Source organism: Girardinichthys multiradiatus, chromosome 14 (genome assembly GCF_021462225.1).
Source record: "Girardinichthys multiradiatus isolate DD_20200921_A chromosome 14, DD_fGirMul_XY1, whole genome shotgun sequence".
NCBI lineage: Eukaryota > Metazoa > Chordata > Actinopteri > Cyprinodontiformes > Goodeidae > Girardinichthys > Girardinichthys multiradiatus.
In genome coordinates, this window is record NC_061807.1 from 13,430,446 (window position 1) to 13,448,036 (window position 17,591).

Sequence of the window (17,591 nt, forward strand, 5' to 3'; positions counted from 1 at the left end):
TTTGACCAGGACATGTCATTTAAATCCTATATTAAACAGGTTTCTAGGATTTCCTTCTTTCATCTCCGGAACATTGGCAAAATTAGAAATATCCTACCCAGGAGTGATGCTGAAAAACTAGTCCATGCATTTGTTACTTCAAGGCTGGACTATTGTAATTCTTTACTATCAGGATGTCCACAAAATGCAGTTAAAAGCCTTCAGCTGATTCAAAATGCTGCAGCAAGAGTTCTGATGAAAATTAAAAAGAGAGATCATATTTCTCCTATTTTAGCTTCCCTTCATTGGCTCCCTGTTAAATCCAGAATATAATTTAAAATTCTCCTCCTCACATATAAAGCCCTTAATGATCTAGATTCATCATACATCAGAGATCTGATTGTTCCATATGTTCCTAACAGAGCACTTCGTTCTCAAACTGCAGGTTTACTGGTGGTTCCTAGAGTCTCTAGAAGTAGAATGGGAGGCAGATCCTTTAGTTATCAGGCTCCTCTCCTGTGGAACCAGCTCCCAGTTTTAGTCCGTGAGGCAGACACCCTGTCCACTTTTAAGGCTAGGCTTAAAACTTTTTGATAAAGCTTATAGCTAGAGTGGCTTAGGTTATCCTGAGCTATCTCTGTAGTTATGCTGCTATAGGCTTAGGCTGCTGGAGGACATAATGACCACTTTCACTCTCTTCGCTACATTCTCACACTACTCTCCAATCCTGCATTATTTGCTGTTATTTCAGCTTTTAACTTTGTTCTCTCTCTTTTCTCTTCCTAGAAGCTACACCTGGCCTGACTCTGTGTCTACCTGTGACACCTTTCTGGAGAGGGGAATCGTCCGAGCTTCTGCTGGCAACAACTTAATGCTCACCTGCTACCGATGACCCACATGGCCCTGTCTTTCAGTGTTTAACCCTTTCTCTCTCCTAGACATGGCTACTGACTGAGCTTTTACTGTGACTAACTCTATGTGCTCTCTTTCAGACTCTAACTTTGAAAACTGGCTCAGAGTTTATCTGTTCTTTCTTTCTAGATGAAATGACTAAAGGAGTTACATCCATTAACATTTACTTTTCCTTCCCATAGAAAGTACTCCTGGATCAGTGCTTCTGTGTTCTTTTTGTGTCTCTGCTGTGTTCTCTCAAACCCCCAGTTGGTTATGGCAGATGAGCATGAGCATCACACTGAGCCTGGTTCTGCTGGAGGTTTCTTCCTGTTAAAAGGGAGTTTTTCCTCTCCACTGTCGCTACATGCATGCTCAGTATGAGGGATTGCTGCAAAGTCAATGCCAGTGACTGTCCACTGTCTCTACATGCTCATCCAGGAGGAGGGAATGCTGCAAGTCACTGACTGGATGCAATCTGCTGGGTTTCCTTAGATAGAAAAACTTCTTATCCAATTTGAATAAATAACTGAATCTGACTGCACTGTTCAATTGTTAGGATTAATTGGAATGTATGAACCTGACTGTTGTGAAGTGCCTTGAGACAACATGTGTTGTGAATTGGCGTTATATAAATAAACTGAATTGAATTGAAATGAATATTGATCTGATACTAAATACAAGGCCAGTCCTGCTGATACCAATAGTGATACTTTATAATCTTTAAGTTTGATATTTCAGGAAACTTCTGACTTTTAGGTGTTTTTGTGGTTTTTCCTTCAGATTATTTTGTTAAAAGCTGGGACAGAATTTGGACAAAGTTTAGAGATGACTACAAAATACTTTAATAACATATTAATTAGGGCGGCACAAAATATCACGAATAAAGGACTGCTTAGAGTGCAGTAATTGTTGACTAATGTATTTGAAGAGTTTTGAAGTTGTATTTTTCACAGTAATGCAGTTTTTATCCAGTAGGACAGAATCTCACGGCAGCAAAAGCTCATACCAGCAAATGCTTTGCTCAAAGGTTTTTGTTCAGGAACAGTACCATGTTCACGTTTTGCTTTCAATGCAAATCGCCTTTGAGTCACTAACTGATCGGCCTTCGAAAAAACCCTCTCAGCTGGCATTGAGGTTGCAACAAACACCAAATGTTTCTTTGCCAGTTTGCTAAGAGAGGGAAATGTAGGGGAATTGTTTTTCCACCAAAGTAGTGGATCCTGGTTCCTGGTTCCTGGCCTTTCTTCTGTGAACCTTCTGATTCCAATTCAAACATCAGTGTCAGTTGTCCTCTGGTGTTGAGATGAAAGGACTTGGGAGTCAAATACTGCCCAAATCCCACCTTTTGCTGCAGGTGTAGTGGTGGCAGAGCTGGTAGCAGAGCTGGTAGCAGAGCTGGTGGCAGAGCTGGTAGCAGAGCTGGTGGCAGAGCTAAGGACAGAGCTGGTAGCAGAGATGGTAGCAGAGCTGGTGGCAGAGCTAAGGACAGAGCTGGTAGCAGAGATGGTAGCAGAGATGGTGGCAGAGCTGGTGGCAGAGCTGGTGGCAGAGCTAAGGACAGAGCTGGTAGCAGAGATGGTAGCAGAGATGGTAGCAGAGGTGGTGGCAGAGCTGGTAGCAGAGCTGGTGGCAGAGCTGGTGGCAGAGCTAAGGACAGAGCTGGTGGCAGAGCTGGTGGCAGAGCTGATGGCAGAGCTGGTAGCAGAGCTGTGGGCAGAGCTGGTGGCAGAGCTGGTGGCAGAGCTGGTAGCAGAGCTAAGGACAGAGCTGGTAGCAGAGATGGTAGCAGAGCTGGTGGCAGATGGCAGAGCTGGTAGCAGAGCTAAGGTCAGAGCTGGTAGCAGAGATGGTAGCAGAGATGGTAGCAGAGCTGGTAGCAGAGCTGGTGGCAGAGCTGGTGGCAGATGGCAGAGCTGGTAGCAGAGCTGTGGGCAGAGCTGGTGGCAGAGCTGGTGGCAGAGCTAAGGACAGAGCTGGTAGCAGAGATGGTAGCAGAGCTGGTGGCAGATGGCAGAGCTGGTAGCAGAGCTAAGGTCAGAGCTGGTAGCAGAGCTGGTGGCAGAGCTGGTGGCAGAGCTAAGGACAGAGCTGGTAGCAGAGATGGTAGCAGAGCTGGTGGCAGATGGCAGAGCTGGTAGCAGAGCTGTGGGCAGAGCTGGTGGCACAGCTGTGGGCAGAGGTGGGGGAAGAGCTGGTGGCAGAGCTGTGGGCAGAGCTGTGAGGTTGAGCTTGAAGCAGCTGAAGGTGCTGACGTCTGACTTACTGACTGCATCTCATTGACAAGTACAATTCATGAGTCACAGAACCCCAGGTTTCTGAATCTGATGTCTAAAAAGGCGCTGACAGCAAGCCCATAGTAAGGATTCAGTGGCCCTGAATGTCCCTGGTTGCCTCCATAAATGGTCTTGGTGCTTTAATGGAGAGAATGATTTCAGACCATTCTACCTGACTCAAGCAAAGTGAGCTTTTTCCAAGTAGACAGAGGACTGTGGTAACTGCATCCTTTTGGTTGGACAATCTCTCCACATCTAGAATGTAGAGTTTCACCTTGTCTCAACGGACCAAAGTAGTTTTTATTCAGGGAAATTTTGCTGCTTTTGGATTTCCTGGAGCTTGGATGCAGCTGTAGATCTGTGATGAAAGAAATAAAGAATTGCACTGCTTTTCTTCTGAATTTCAAGCATGCCAGGGACAGCTTTGAGAGTCTTTTACCACCAAGATTAAACTGTGACCAAAACATGGGTGGTGGGTCCAACTTGCCTCACACACAGCAGCAACCATGTTGCCCCATTATCTGCAACAACAGCTGTAATCTTGTCCTCTATGCCCACAATTCTAGTAAGTTGTGAACTGATGTTGGCTGTGTGTTGTCTGGGAAAATAACATGTTTTAAGCACATTATGTCTGAACCTGCCAGGCCCAGTTCTCATCTATGATGTGGTATGTGGCTGTTAAATAGGCCTCTGTGGCTACTAATGTCCACATGTCACTTGTCAGTACAGCATTGTCCACCTCACTCAATGTTTCTCTGACTTTAGGACAGCCGTCTGCATAAAGCGCTGGCAGTTTCCCCTCCGTTAAAGATTTCTGACTTGGAATTTTGTACCTCGGGTCAAGGGTCGTCACAAAATCCCGGAAGACGTCATCTTTCACAAGGGAAAGAGGCTGCAGGTCCTTCACTATCATTCCTACCAGCCTCCCCCTGATCCCCATATCTCTTGGGGAATCGGCCAAGTTAAATAAAAATAAAGTCTTTAACTTGTATGTAATCACTGAGCACCAGGAACACCTTCCATACCTCTCCTCCCTCCAGTCAGAAGGATCTGCTCAGCGAGGGTTGCGGAGATGACCGTTAAACACATGAACGAGCGCTGCAGGGCCAGCTCCCTACTAGTGCCACATTAATTAAATCTCTGCATCCAACAGGGAGATGTTCAGTGTTACTCCACGGATCATTGCCTCTCAATCACTGCCGCTAGAAGCAACATTAAATAGGTCCATATTAGCTGTGAAGATGGAGCAGTGAAAGCAAGCAAGAAATGTAAAGGTGGTGCTGGAAAGTTGAGATTTAATAAAATAAAACCCTCCAGGAAAGTGTAGCAACAAATCTCTGACTTGTACTAAAAATGCACTAAAACCAGCAGGGGTGGAAAGTAACGAATTATATTTATTTGTGTTTCATTGTAATTAAGTACAAATTGTCTGGAATTTGCACATTTTTAAAGAAGTTTACAAAAGCTGAACTTTTAGATATACTTGAGTATGTTTTAACTATTTTACTCTGTTATATTTGAAATCCCAGTAAAAATAAAAATTAAATTAAACTGAAAAAACTAAAAACAGGGCAGTGATCCTCGGCTGGTTAGTTATCAGATCCCAACATGGAGGCACATCAATCAGAGGCTAGAGGCGCCATAAAACCCATCAAGTACAGTTTTAGTTGACCTCTAAGAAAAAGAAGAAATGGCCAAACTTCACTGACCAGTTTAACTACAGGTACTAGAAGGTCAACAGCCTTATTTTTACTGTGTAAACCTAGTTGGCCCAAAGAGATTGAAATGTCTGCCTTTAAAAACTCAACATGGACCCTACGCAGCACCTGGAGGAAGGTTAAAAAACTTTTAGAGTTTAGTGAGAAACTATGATCAGTGTTCTTGGACAGTGGTGCATGAACTGCTAATGATTTTTAATAACATTGTTACCAGATGTAATCTAAAGCTAAAAATAGCATCATTAGTGCTAACCAGGTGCACATCTAATGACTGCAGGTAGGAGCCAATAAGTGTTTGTTATAGTTGACCTTATAGGTTAAATATGTGTGCATATAGATTGTTGCTGTAAATTATATTGACCATGTGAGAATAAAAACATGAGCTCTGTAACTATGTGCGTATATATATTTATAGGCCGATATTTTTCATCAACATTTCAACCCAGCAGTTAAAGGGGGCCAATCTGTAAGGAACTCCCGGGCCCCCTTTTCTTCCCAGTCCGCCCCTGCACAATAGATTAATTATATTCAGCCAAGTCTGAGCCATATTATATTCAGTATATTTGGTTCAGTTTCAGTATTTCTATGTATTTATTTTATGCTATTTATGTTATCACTCTTTAAACATGTCATACTAGGATTATGTTCATATTTCATGGAGTTAAATTGCTCTGTTCATTCTCTGTTTCTTATAACACTTATTATATTATTATATCTTTATATATCCTTATTATTATTGTGTTTGTACTGAACACTTGCTTGTTTCCTGCTATAATTCTGTAAATGTCTCCGCTGTGGGCAATGAATTTATATCAAGATATTAGCATAATTAATATTTTTGAGTTGGCTTCAGTAACATTCATGACTGGTTGAACTTTAAACGTTAATATAAACTGATGCAGAAGATGACTGCTGTCAATAACCTCTGCTTTGGGGTCAGGGGTCAGTCAGGGTCAGGGAGTGGAGGATGCCTCTCTTCTTCTCTCCGTTTCTGTTTTCTGCTGCAGGATTTTTCATGTGTTTCTACAAATTTGTTGTATTGCCAAAGTATTTAACAGCCTTCTTCCAAACTATCCAACTTGGCGCTGCCTCTGATTGGGCCTGAAAGTTCAGCCACAGAGCGCTCCTCTTCCTCTCTGACATCTTCCTCTACATAGCTCTGTGTTTCTGCAGAGTGAGCCTGTCTGACTCCTGTGATGGTGCAGGGTGGGGTTGAGAAAAAGGGGTGTACTTACTAAGACAGTGGAGACTTTGAGGAAACAGCTGGAAGAAAGCAGTTGAAGAGCAGGGTTTTCAACAGGAAGGTATAGGAGCGTAGCAGAGGGTTGGTCTAACGGGGGTGTTTTCTTCTGCAGGCCCGTCATGATATGATGCAGTTTATACACACCCTTCGGAGCTGACATGATTTTAGAAAACTTTACTGTTAGCGGTCTCTAGTGAGCTCAACTGAGAGTGTGCGACAATTTTCAACATAGCGAGAACTGCGCTCATTTTATCTAGTAAAAGATTGTTATGAAACCACAGACCAAACCAGCAGAGACTGGCTATACTTCAACATTTTGCAGGCATGACACCCACTCCTCAAACTTTTGTGAGCATTGGTGCCTTTTTTCTGAAAACTTTTCACAAAAGTCATAGTAGAGGGATTGATCAGCACATAGTGTGTCGATGTTCAAATTGGCTTTGTGCAGAGACACCAGTGGCTACATCCACAGACTGATGCATCTAAAATCATATGTACAGAACAATAAAAAACGGAACTAATTTGACCTGTTGATACTGTCTTTCTGGTAAGGAGATTTTTGCTGATGAGAAACACATCTATGATCGTAGGATGTGTGAGAAAGTGAAGTTCTGACACGTAACACGTAACCTCTGTTTCACACCACAACCCAATACAGCGCTTGCTGCAGTTCCCTAAATGAAGACTGTGGTGGCCCCTGTTATTTTAGTGAGCCCTTGGCTGCTTCTGCAGTTTTGCATGTTGCAGTGATCGTGTGTAAAGCTGGTGCAGTAGCTAGTCTGCTGAACTGGGGTAAAACAGTTCATCAAAATCTTCAGAATTACATAACATCCACATCCCGATGGGCATCTATCAGCTACATAGAAACCGATGACTTTATCTTGTGCATTTGCAGGAGCTAGAGTTGCTCAGTGAGTTTTGAAAACCAATGGATCCATTTCACCAGATTGTTGAAATGTTCTGCTCAACAGCTTCCCTCTCAAACTGAAACCTGATACTCAGAAGGGCCCTTTGGTTTTAAGAAAAGCACCAGTTTCTAGGAAGCCAGCGGACGCACAGGTTTCTCTTTAAATAGAAGTCATCTATAGCAGTACAATCTTGAGAACTGTGGGCTTAAGATGTACAGATAGGGTTAAGTTTTTGCAAACTTTAGCTGTGCTGCATAAAGAAGGAACAGACCTGAATCAAAACTTTCTGAAGGCTTTACAGAATGAGACTTTTCATCTGACTTCAAGCCTCATAATTAAACACTGGCACACAGTTTGAGCCAGCAATTTCATGCTGTTTGAACATGGAGGAGTTGTTTATATAATCATGCAGATTTCCCTGAATATTAAGTGCTATTTCCAGTTAACAAAGGTGCCTTTTTATTTTAATAAGTTATGTTGAAATATGTCTAAGGGGACTGTTGAGGTAGGAAAACTTTACTGGCCGTCAGTTAATTCTTACATTACTCCTCACCTCTCCCCGACTCTTTTTATTTGGCACCCCAAAGGACAATCCTCAGTCAGAGATCAGTTGTACGTTTCCACAAGTTTATTAAAACCAATCTGAATTCAGAGAGGGAGACACACACTTACCCTGGTACCTGGAAACGTCTGTGTGTTGTCTCACTGGGGGTGCGCCACATTACATTTTATACCCCACGCTGCTATGCAGTACACATACACAATCATTCTGTCTGTGGATGTCTCCCCAGCAACAGTATCAAAGAAACAGAGATACATTTCATCATTTAATTAAAGAATTGTTTCCCACACGTCTTCAGGAATCTTCAGTGAGAGGACTACCATGCCTCCTTAATCCACTGCCAGCTTCTCACGATACAGACAGAAAACACCTGCAAGCTTTAACCTTGAATAATAAACACTCATTGTGTGACCACACTTGAAGCTACTGTTTAAGGATTTTTCTAACTCTCAAAAGCATAACTAAAAACTCCTAATAATAATCAATCTATAAGCAGCAAATCCCAAATATATCTTAGCTTTAGCTACTAATGATAAGGCATTTATATTTCCACAATTCCCCCTTTTGAAGTCACCTATGTGACTTCACCACTACTTGGAGATGCTAAATAAAAGATTTTAACAATCATTACAACCTGTGGAGCAGAAGGAAAGGTTTGTCATCATGCTTTTTGACCCTGCCTCCAATGCCACGCCATGTGCCCAGGGACTATTGCCTGTCGGGCCTTTGTTGTCCCAAGGATGCTTACAACCTTCTAAATCTTGACAGGGAGTCGTGACCCCTCTAACTGGAGGGTGTCGATCCGTGCTTTATTCCAAGTCTGTCCAAATATGCCAATATAATATTCCACCATCCTTCTGCTCCCTAGACAGTAATACATATCAGACGCCCTGTAATTTACTCTTACGGGTTAATCTTCGTCCTCCTCCTCGTTAGCATCCACAGGTAACCATAATAGCTACAAAAACAGCAATGGAAATAAACAATGACATAATCAACCCTTTCCAGTGTCCAAACATGCCCGTCATCCAGTCTTCTAATGGATTGTCTAGTCCTGAGTGCTCATGCGTAGTGGTTGAAAGTGTTTTTAATCCTTCTAAAGCTTTTGGATACGGAACCGTCAGGTGCAGTGTTGTTGGGATTAAAAGTGCAACACATATCCCCAAACATCGAACAGACGCTGCTAACAACATATCTGATGCCATTCGGTTTTGCACAGCCATGAGGGAGGTTGGTGCCAATTGTTCAGACAGGCCTTCTACTGCATCCCTTGTTAAGTTAGCTAGACGTAAAACATTGTAATGGATGTAGTTGATGCGGTCTACGTTTTTATTGGGAGTAACAGGGAACAAAGCTGTTATAATGGGGATGTTTTCAAAGCCTGCTGAGACTTGATCCGCTAATTTATATTCATTAGGTACGCCTTGAGGAACTCCTATTGCATCAATGTAAGTGGGTGAGTCTTTGCTTAAGTCAAAGGTGTTTGCGCTCCGTTTTATATGTCTACGCCTTCTCCTAGTTAAAGCTGTGCTTTGGGCGTGTGTTGAAGGAAGATACTTAAGGTTTCTTCCTAACAAGAGGAGAGGTGCCTGCAACCTAACCAAGGCACACACTCCAATAGTATTATTTTGGATCCTAGTCAGAAGGCGGTGTCCTCCACAATAATAATAAAGTCCTGATCTTGCCCAAGGGCCTATCACTGAGCCTGACACAGTGGAGTTGCACCAATCGCGAGGAATTTCCCCAACATTCACCTGCGGGGTTTTGGAAGTGAAGTTAAAGCAAGTGTATGTGCCATTTCTCCGTAGAGGGGTAAAAGGGCCAGCCCTGGTTTTGTTGGCAATGGGTGGAGCGCTGCATTTTGATACTTTATTGTCTGGATGACTGGAGCATGCTTGGAAAGGCAGTTCACAGAACAATCCGAAAATCAATGTAACAATGAAAAATGATAAAACACCTATACCTACCATGACCCAACCCTTAAGGGGCCTGGGTCCTAGATTTTCACCTCCCATTCGTTTCGAAGGTACCTGCAAAGGAAGATGAGGATTAACAATATGGTGAAACACAAAATACCTTTTTATTATTATTTTTTTTTAAAGTTCAGAATGTTCAGTTCTGTTCTCGGTGGGAGAGCAGCTACGACCACCAGTGAAAGAGAGGAAAACTCAATCACATCCACCTCTTCTGTGTGATGTCCTGGTCTTCACTCACAGGTGTAGACTGACCTGGAGCTAAGTGGTCTCACCAGGGGATTATTCTGCCCCTATTTGGTGGGACCACTGATCTGACGGTGCACCTAAGGTGTAGACTAACCTTTAGGTGTAAATGAACGCTTTCTCACCCTAGGAGATTATTCTGCCTCTTGAATTGGGTGAGAAAGATCTTCTGGTGTGCTGGTGTTGTCCCTCAGGTTCTGCTGGACCTCTGGCAGCGATCTCTGTGGTGCCTCTGCTGCTGCACACTGGCTCCAATGATACCACATGTCTCCTTTGCCCTTGACCCTCACCGCATGTGAGGTTCTCTCTGTGACCTGGAATGGACCCGTCCACCTGGGCTCTGACCACTTCCTTTTGATGACTTTCAGCAGGATCCACTCAGCTTCGGACGTGGTTGTCTGAGGTCCCTCGGTTGGTTTCTCTGGAACCTGTTTTGAGAACTCTGTAACCAAAATTAAGTTGGTGATTGAGGTGTCCTGCCAGTCCCCAGCTGCCAGAGAGCGCATTACCACTCCTCCCAATTCCTTAGCTTGATGCTCAGGATGCAAAGAAAGAGAAACATGAGGAACAGCTTTATCCGACAGTAAATACCATTCTGCTTGGTCAGGTGTTAAATCAACTGTTGCAGCCACACCCTGAAGAGCCACATAAACATTTTTGGATGAAATAAACCATGTCCTACCTTCTACTGTTTCATTAAACAAATCTGGTACCATTCAGTGTGACAACGGTCATAGAACAGAGTGACATGGGGAGGGTCAGGCGGAGATGTGCAGCGGCAGAGACTTTGAATCCAGGGTTTCCACACCTGACACACTGAGAAGATGCTGCTTGGAGGTTCGGTCAACAGTGTCCAGTAGATGTCAGCATATTCCTCTGCAACTGGCTGTAAAAAATATTGTCCATGTTGAAGCATTTGTCCAAATGCCAAAAAGGAACCATCTGGAAAAGTTATCGTTAACCCATCAGTACCACACAACACTGATGCTCCCAGCTTCACTAATAAGTCTCTGCCCAGCAAATTAGCAGGTGTGCTGAGTGAACACACAAAAGGGTGAGTTACTCTCTGAGTCCCAATCTGAACAGGAAGAATTTATGCAGCCCCTGAGAAGCCCCTCACAGAAACAGAAACATTACATTTTCAGTTATATCATTTTTCTCTTATTTAATTTTCTCTTTGGCCTCTTGCAGCTGCAATTTAAGGAGCTGATTCTGTAGCTGCTCTTTCTCCTCTTCTTTTTCTCTGCCTCCTGAGCTATTGTTTTCCTTAATCTTTAACTGAACCCCTAATGCTTTAGAACTTAGTTCTATTAGTTTATTTATAAAATGAGTTCCATTATCTGACCTTATAATCTGTGGGATACCATATGTGGGGAAGAAATGTGTAACTAGATTAATCTATTCCCACTAGGCAATACTTCTTCCCCCGTGTTTGCAACAAATTATGCATGATCTGCAAAAATTCTTTGCATAGTCAGAAACATTTTTAGTGTAGCATTAATGCTTTACCAGATGTGACATATTCCCCCCTTTGACACGTGGGTCTTCCCAATGTGTCACTGTAGCCGCTGTCCTTATTACATTTAAAAATGAGATCAATATTTTTGGTAGTTGCTATTATTTTAAATAGTGCTGGGTTTAGTTCTTATTAAAAATAAAAACTCACTCACTGATGAACACAAAAAATGAAGGGCATATTATATCTTATAATCTTAGTTTATCTTACCCAGTTTTATAGATACAACATACAGTTTCAGTCAACTTTGTATTTAGTTCAAGTAACTAAAGTTTGTTTCAATTAACTAAAGTTTTCTCTATTTCAGTCCAGTCCAGTAATTCTGTTAAGGTTCATTTCATCTTATGTTAAGTTTGAGTCTAATTCAATCATTTTGAACCTGACTGGAAAAAGTCTAAACATCTGTTAAAATCTTTTTGTTTTACCATAGAGAACTGACCTAATATTATTATGGTAATGTTGAGGACTCTAATTTTTACATAACATGAAACAGACATTTATTTCACAAAAACAGAAAGTCAAATACAGACATTTGGCCACATGAAAGTTTAAATACCCTGTTTGTAAAATAATTATGAAAAATTGAAGACGGATCTATGAACTTTCTTATGGTTATCAGTATTTTCAATACAGGTAGAACCTTTGCTATCTTTATATGATTTTTCGGAAAAGCTTCTGGAAACCTTATTAAGATATAAATTTGGCAAAGATCATCAGAACATCAGACCTTTATTAGCGCTTTTAAAGTCCCTCAAAGATGCATTACAATGAAATCAGTCATTCCCATTCACACACATTCACACACTACTTACTTATTTCTCTGTCAGAGTAATTTTTATTTGCAAAAATTTGAACATAATTTGACTTCTATTATTCTTAAAATGCACATTGTTTCCTCATAACCCCTTTTGTTTCCACCAGGTCTGTTTTGAACGCTTCAATTTTTTTTTATACACCAAGAATCAATAAGGTGGTCTTAGTGGGTCCACCTTAAAGGTGTTATCTGTTGGGTGTCATGTTATCATTGTCAGGTCAGTGAGGTTCATAAGTCAGTCAGAACCTTGGTCATTTGTTCTGTGCTCATAATGTTTCATAGATCCAGCCTATGATTAGTCAGCAAAACGTCCACCTATAGGAGAAAATTGATTGTTAATGAATGAGCTGCATTTCCTAGGAACACTGTCTTCCTCCTGGATGAGCATCACCTGTTGAAAAACTTTCATCATTGTTTGTTTCACATATTCAATCAGATCTTTATATTATACCAGTAGGTGAAGTTGTTAGTATCTCATGTAGACTGACATATACTGTTGCATTTGGAGAGGATCTCAGATTAAATAAACTTAGTTAGAGCTTCAATCCAGGTTCATTTTGTGTCTGCAGACTTTAGCCAATTCCTCTTTTTTTTTTTTTACATAAAGAGCAAGATTCAAAACATTTTCAAAAGGCAGATTGTGGCAGAATGTAGACAAAACTATTTATTGATTGATAAGATAACATTCAAGCAAATAATCACCATATTAAAGGCTCTACTTCTAGAGAATCACTAAACTTCTGGGGTCCGGTTTTGGCCCGCGGACCTTGAGTTTGACACATGCAGAGGTAGAGTTACAATTTATTTTCAGACCTTTCAGCAGAGACAGGCTTCTGCTGTTTGCAGAAGTTTTATCTTTGTTTTCAGGCAGCTGCATCTCTTTGTCAAGGTCGTTTCACAGAGCTGAAATTTAACTTCTCTCAAAGAGGAACAAATCAAGAATGCAAACAATCTGAGCCAAATATGGAATTATTTCCCTGTAAAATGAATCTTTTGCATTTTATCATGATATTGTTAGTAGTATAACACCATAGAATGATTTTTAAAGCACCTGTTTCTCACTAATGCTTGCCTACAAAATCTTTTACTCTCAGATTACTTCTTTAACAACATTCTGTTCTCTCTTCTCTAGTCATTGTTCACTGGGTTGTCCAGTTGGACAGTTTCCATGTTGTCCACATTGTCACCTCCTCTTTTAACTTCCTTTACCTCGTCCTCTAAAACCATCTCTTAGTCTTTATAATTTGGGGCTACCTTGGTATTCTAACCTGGGATGGGTGGAGGTCCGCCCCCCTTTATTTGTTTTCAGTTAAGCTGAAAGTTTTTTTCTGTGCTTTTCTTAAGGCCTCAGTATTATGGTTATGTCAGTTAAAAGCTGCTCTTGTTGTTGTTTTTTAAATTCATCTTTTTGTTTTAATCTGTTTATCAACTGTCTGCATTCAGGGACTGAAAGGTCCCCTTTGAAATTATAATCTGGCAAGGTTTTTTATTGTCTCTTGAATCTTTTGAAAGCATAATCTCCAGTTTAAGATCCCCGTGTAGTTTTAAGATTTCAGTGATAATTAAGTTACCTGAAAATCCGTATTTTTATGCCATCGTGTACATATTTCTGTTAAATCAGAGCTTTTTCTCTGTCCCTTCCCCATTGTTCTTTGTTATTTTTCTCTTTTTAGTTTTCATTATTTCTAATTTTAGATCCCCTTGTAATTTTAAGACATCCTTTGTATCTAATTTGCCCAAAAACCCATGTTTTTTATTTTTTATTCCATCTATGACAGATCATACCTGCTCCTTTTACATAGTTCTCCATAAACTTTACCTCCTCTTCTAAGTCAATTAGTTTACTTTGTTTCTTCCCCATTATGTTTTATGTTAGTTTAATTGTAGTATAAATGTCCCAGATAAAAGGTCACTAGCATGAGACTTTAAGGAGAGGACATTAACACGGCCTTCTACTGCGACTAATTCGCAGCGGTGTTAATTTTCTGGAATGAAATCCGACCTGAATCTCCAAAGTCACCAGTACGTAGTTTTAATCTGGGCAAAAGAAAACACAGGACTAGCAGAATCCTGCTATGATTCTATTAAAATGCTTAGTCCTCCATACACACACAACACAGTCACACTGTTAGTTTCAGGTACCTTGTAATTTTTCTAAGTTAACTTGGTGTTATTTTATGAGCTCAATTTAATTGCTGCTGCATTCAAGAATTTCTCTGCTCAGGTTAAATGCAAAGAAGTATTTTAAGCCGGCGTTGACATTTTCATGTTATACCCAAACAAAACAAAAACTGCAGTGTTTGATTTAATCAGAAATTAAAATAATAAGCTTGAATCCAAACTGGACTTTTTTCCACATAGTGTTTTAAAGGGAAGACACACATAATTTTCCTTAATTTGGCTGTTTAAATTTTGAGAGTTGGGGAGAAAATTATTACTATAACCCCTCTTTAATAATCCAAATGCTGATAAATGTTCCAATATTTTATGATTTAGTAATTTGAAAATACTCTGTGTACCTTTGTACTCCTATGTATTGTTTTAATCTTTAAACCTTAAGAAATCAAACAAGGAGACTGGAGTTTGAGCCGACCATCCTCTTTAGTATTGAGAGAGCCTTTATTTGTTTTTCTTTTCCTAAAATGAACAATGATGTTAACTTTCTGCAGATTGAAGAGAGGATTGGCTAAATATCCCCACACCTGTTAGTGTATTATTTCTGCTTGGACAATAATCAGATTTAAAAATCACTAGTTCACAACTCCTAATTTACCTCAGATCATATTTGCTCCTAATCCAGTTCATAAGAAGCTTCAGACAAACATTATGCTAAAAAGCCAAAAACAAAACAAAAATACAGATCTGTTTTAAAATAAAGAAAAAGCATGCTTAAAAAACTTGGTACTGTGGTGGAAAATAACTCTGCGGTTCTGAGAGCCTTTTCATGCAGAGTCTTTTAGGAAGCATGAGATTAGTTTAATTTTTGTGTGGTACCACTGTCCAATCAGAATCTTTCTTACCTTCAAAAATAACCCAATTGATCATCTCGCTCAGTGCACACAAACACATTCCAGTTCGTATTCAACACAACAGTCTGACAGACACTCGCACACAGGAAATATGCACAAATATGCAGAAACAATCCACTACAAGCCACTTCACATATACAACAAATGGATTTTATTTTCGCTTAAGTAATTAACAATCCAACCGCATTTTTAAGTCAGAATGTGTGTTCAAATATTCAAAGTCGACTGCACTTCTCCGTGACTTGTGTAATTCCTCCGTTTGTCCACTAGATGGGGACTTTAAACCCTTGTAAAATGTCTGAGTGAATCATTCACCTGTTTTCTTTAAAAAATCAGATAAATTACTCGTCTGGACTCTAACCAATGCCAATTATTCGTGCCTTGCCAGTTGCACGGGACTCAAACCCAGCATTATCTCATTAATTCGTCAACTAATGAGTGAAGCAGCCACGCTCAGCAATAAAAGGACTTCAACCCCTGGTCTCATCTCACCCAGGGGACTTCAACCCCTGGTCTCATCTCAGATTTTTCATCTCTGACTCCATTTTAACACATTCAGTTAATGCACAGTCTTTAACAGTTTTCCAGAGTGATAACATTCAAAACCGCTGACACCCTGGTAAATAATTTAGCCTATACATAAATTCAATCGGCAGACTTTGATACAATAGGCACTGCCTACCTTTTGATGACATGTGGGCGCCCTGGATGTCAGAGGTTCATCTGTCACACTCTCTCTTTGTCCAAATTCCCTAAGTCAGCCGTGAATCACGTCGGAGGATCACCAATTGTTGAAGCACCCTCCCAAGGGGTGTTCTGCGTGTTCGTTTATTCACCTAAGCTGAAAGAATTCACAAGACATTATAATAAATCACACGGAGACAGCTGTATGTTATTCAAATACCTGGATCAGGGAAGCTCTCGTATGTGGTAACACAACACACACCGAGACGACTTCGAAGCTTCTCACTGGGGTCATTGCTTTTATTGAAACACACATAAAAATAGGCAGCGCCCTGTTTACAGTTTTGTTCATACATATGATTTCATACAGACTCTTCCGGCTTACCATATTTGGACAGCTATTATCCTGCTTACTTTTCCTGCACCTGCACTCTGCTTTTCTGCTGATATGAGAAGGGAGTACCAAGTCGTTAATCTTGTCCCATCCTTTTCCCACCATTACAGTTCTACAGTCTTTCTCTACTTCACCACACTCAAGGCCAAGTTTGTGCAACAACACTTCTGCAGGCCACAATGTCTTATACTAACACAGGTTATACATTTTATAACACACTGGTTATGAACATAATAGTAATTAATGCACAAACATAATATATCTCCACAGAATGAGAAAAAGTTCCTGATCTGCTGTCAGAGAAACTGTTCCTGCAACATTTGATCTGGTTTTGGTTTGTTTTCATATTTTATAGCTTTGGATTTTAGAGAAACCTGCAGAAGAATAAAGTGTAACGAGAAAGCATTAAACAAACATAAAACCATAGAAACAACAACAGAGACACTTGGTTTTGTTTTAACCTGGATAAACTGGGTCGGTTCTGCTCACAAACCCACAGTAACATGGAGGCTTTTCATCAACCTCTGACTCTCTGAGGGAAACCCAGTTAGGATTTTTCCCTCCATCTGATTTTCCTCAAACTGAATCAGAGGAAAAAAGTTTCAGAATGAAAAAGTCCAACAGAACCAGAGAGAAATAATTTCTGAAAAAAACACAAAGTTTAAATATTTGTTACTTTTTATCAGAAGAATTTTAAATGGACTGAACTTATATTTCACCTTTCCAGTCATACTGACCACTCAAAGTGCTTTTCACTAGTTACCACATTCACCCAGAGGTCCTCACTAACGCACACATTCATACATAGAAACTTTGAGGTTAAGTGCCTTGCTCAGGGGCACATCAATATGTAGCAGGAGGAAGCTGGAATCAAACCCACAACCTTGAGATTACAAGATTACTACTCTCATCACTGAGCCACAGTAACCACTTTAAAGGTTTCAAATGTTGCAGAAACTCACCAGAGACGTTGAGTCGACATCTTCCAGAACCAGAACCTTCATCATTCATCACGTCACACAGATACAGACCAGAGTCTTCAGTCCTCAGTCTGGACACATGGAGTCTGATTCGTCCTTCTCTGAGGACGTCTTTGTCATTCTGGACTCGTCCTGAAAACTGTTCATCCTGAGACTCTGACACCTCAACACCTTCATGGACCTGATACAGAACCAGTTCTCTGTGAGGAGCTAACAAGCTGCAGACAATAAACAGATATCTCCAGGATCCATGAGGTCTGGTGGTGAAGGTCCACTCCAGAGTGATGTTGTGGTTCTCCTCTGCCTGATAGCAGCTCTGTGTCACATTCACTACAAATGTTGCTGCTGAGGAGACAGAGAGGGAAAGAGAGGAGCAGA

The 17,591-nt window shown here is 40.7% G+C and overlaps 1 long non-coding RNA gene across 1 annotated transcript; it reads right to left on the reverse strand.

The window, feature by feature from the left end:
- Positions 1-10,039: 10,039 nt before the first annotated feature.
- Positions 10,040-16,077, reverse strand: LOC124880885. The gene is made up of 3 exons (XR_007041489.1): positions 15,838-16,077; positions 10,479-10,682; positions 10,040-10,238 (listed from the first exon to the last, which is right to left on the reverse strand). It is a non-coding gene; the product is annotated as an uncharacterized LOC124880885 (long non-coding RNA).
- Between the last annotated feature and the right edge of the window lie 1,514 nt (positions 16,078-17,591).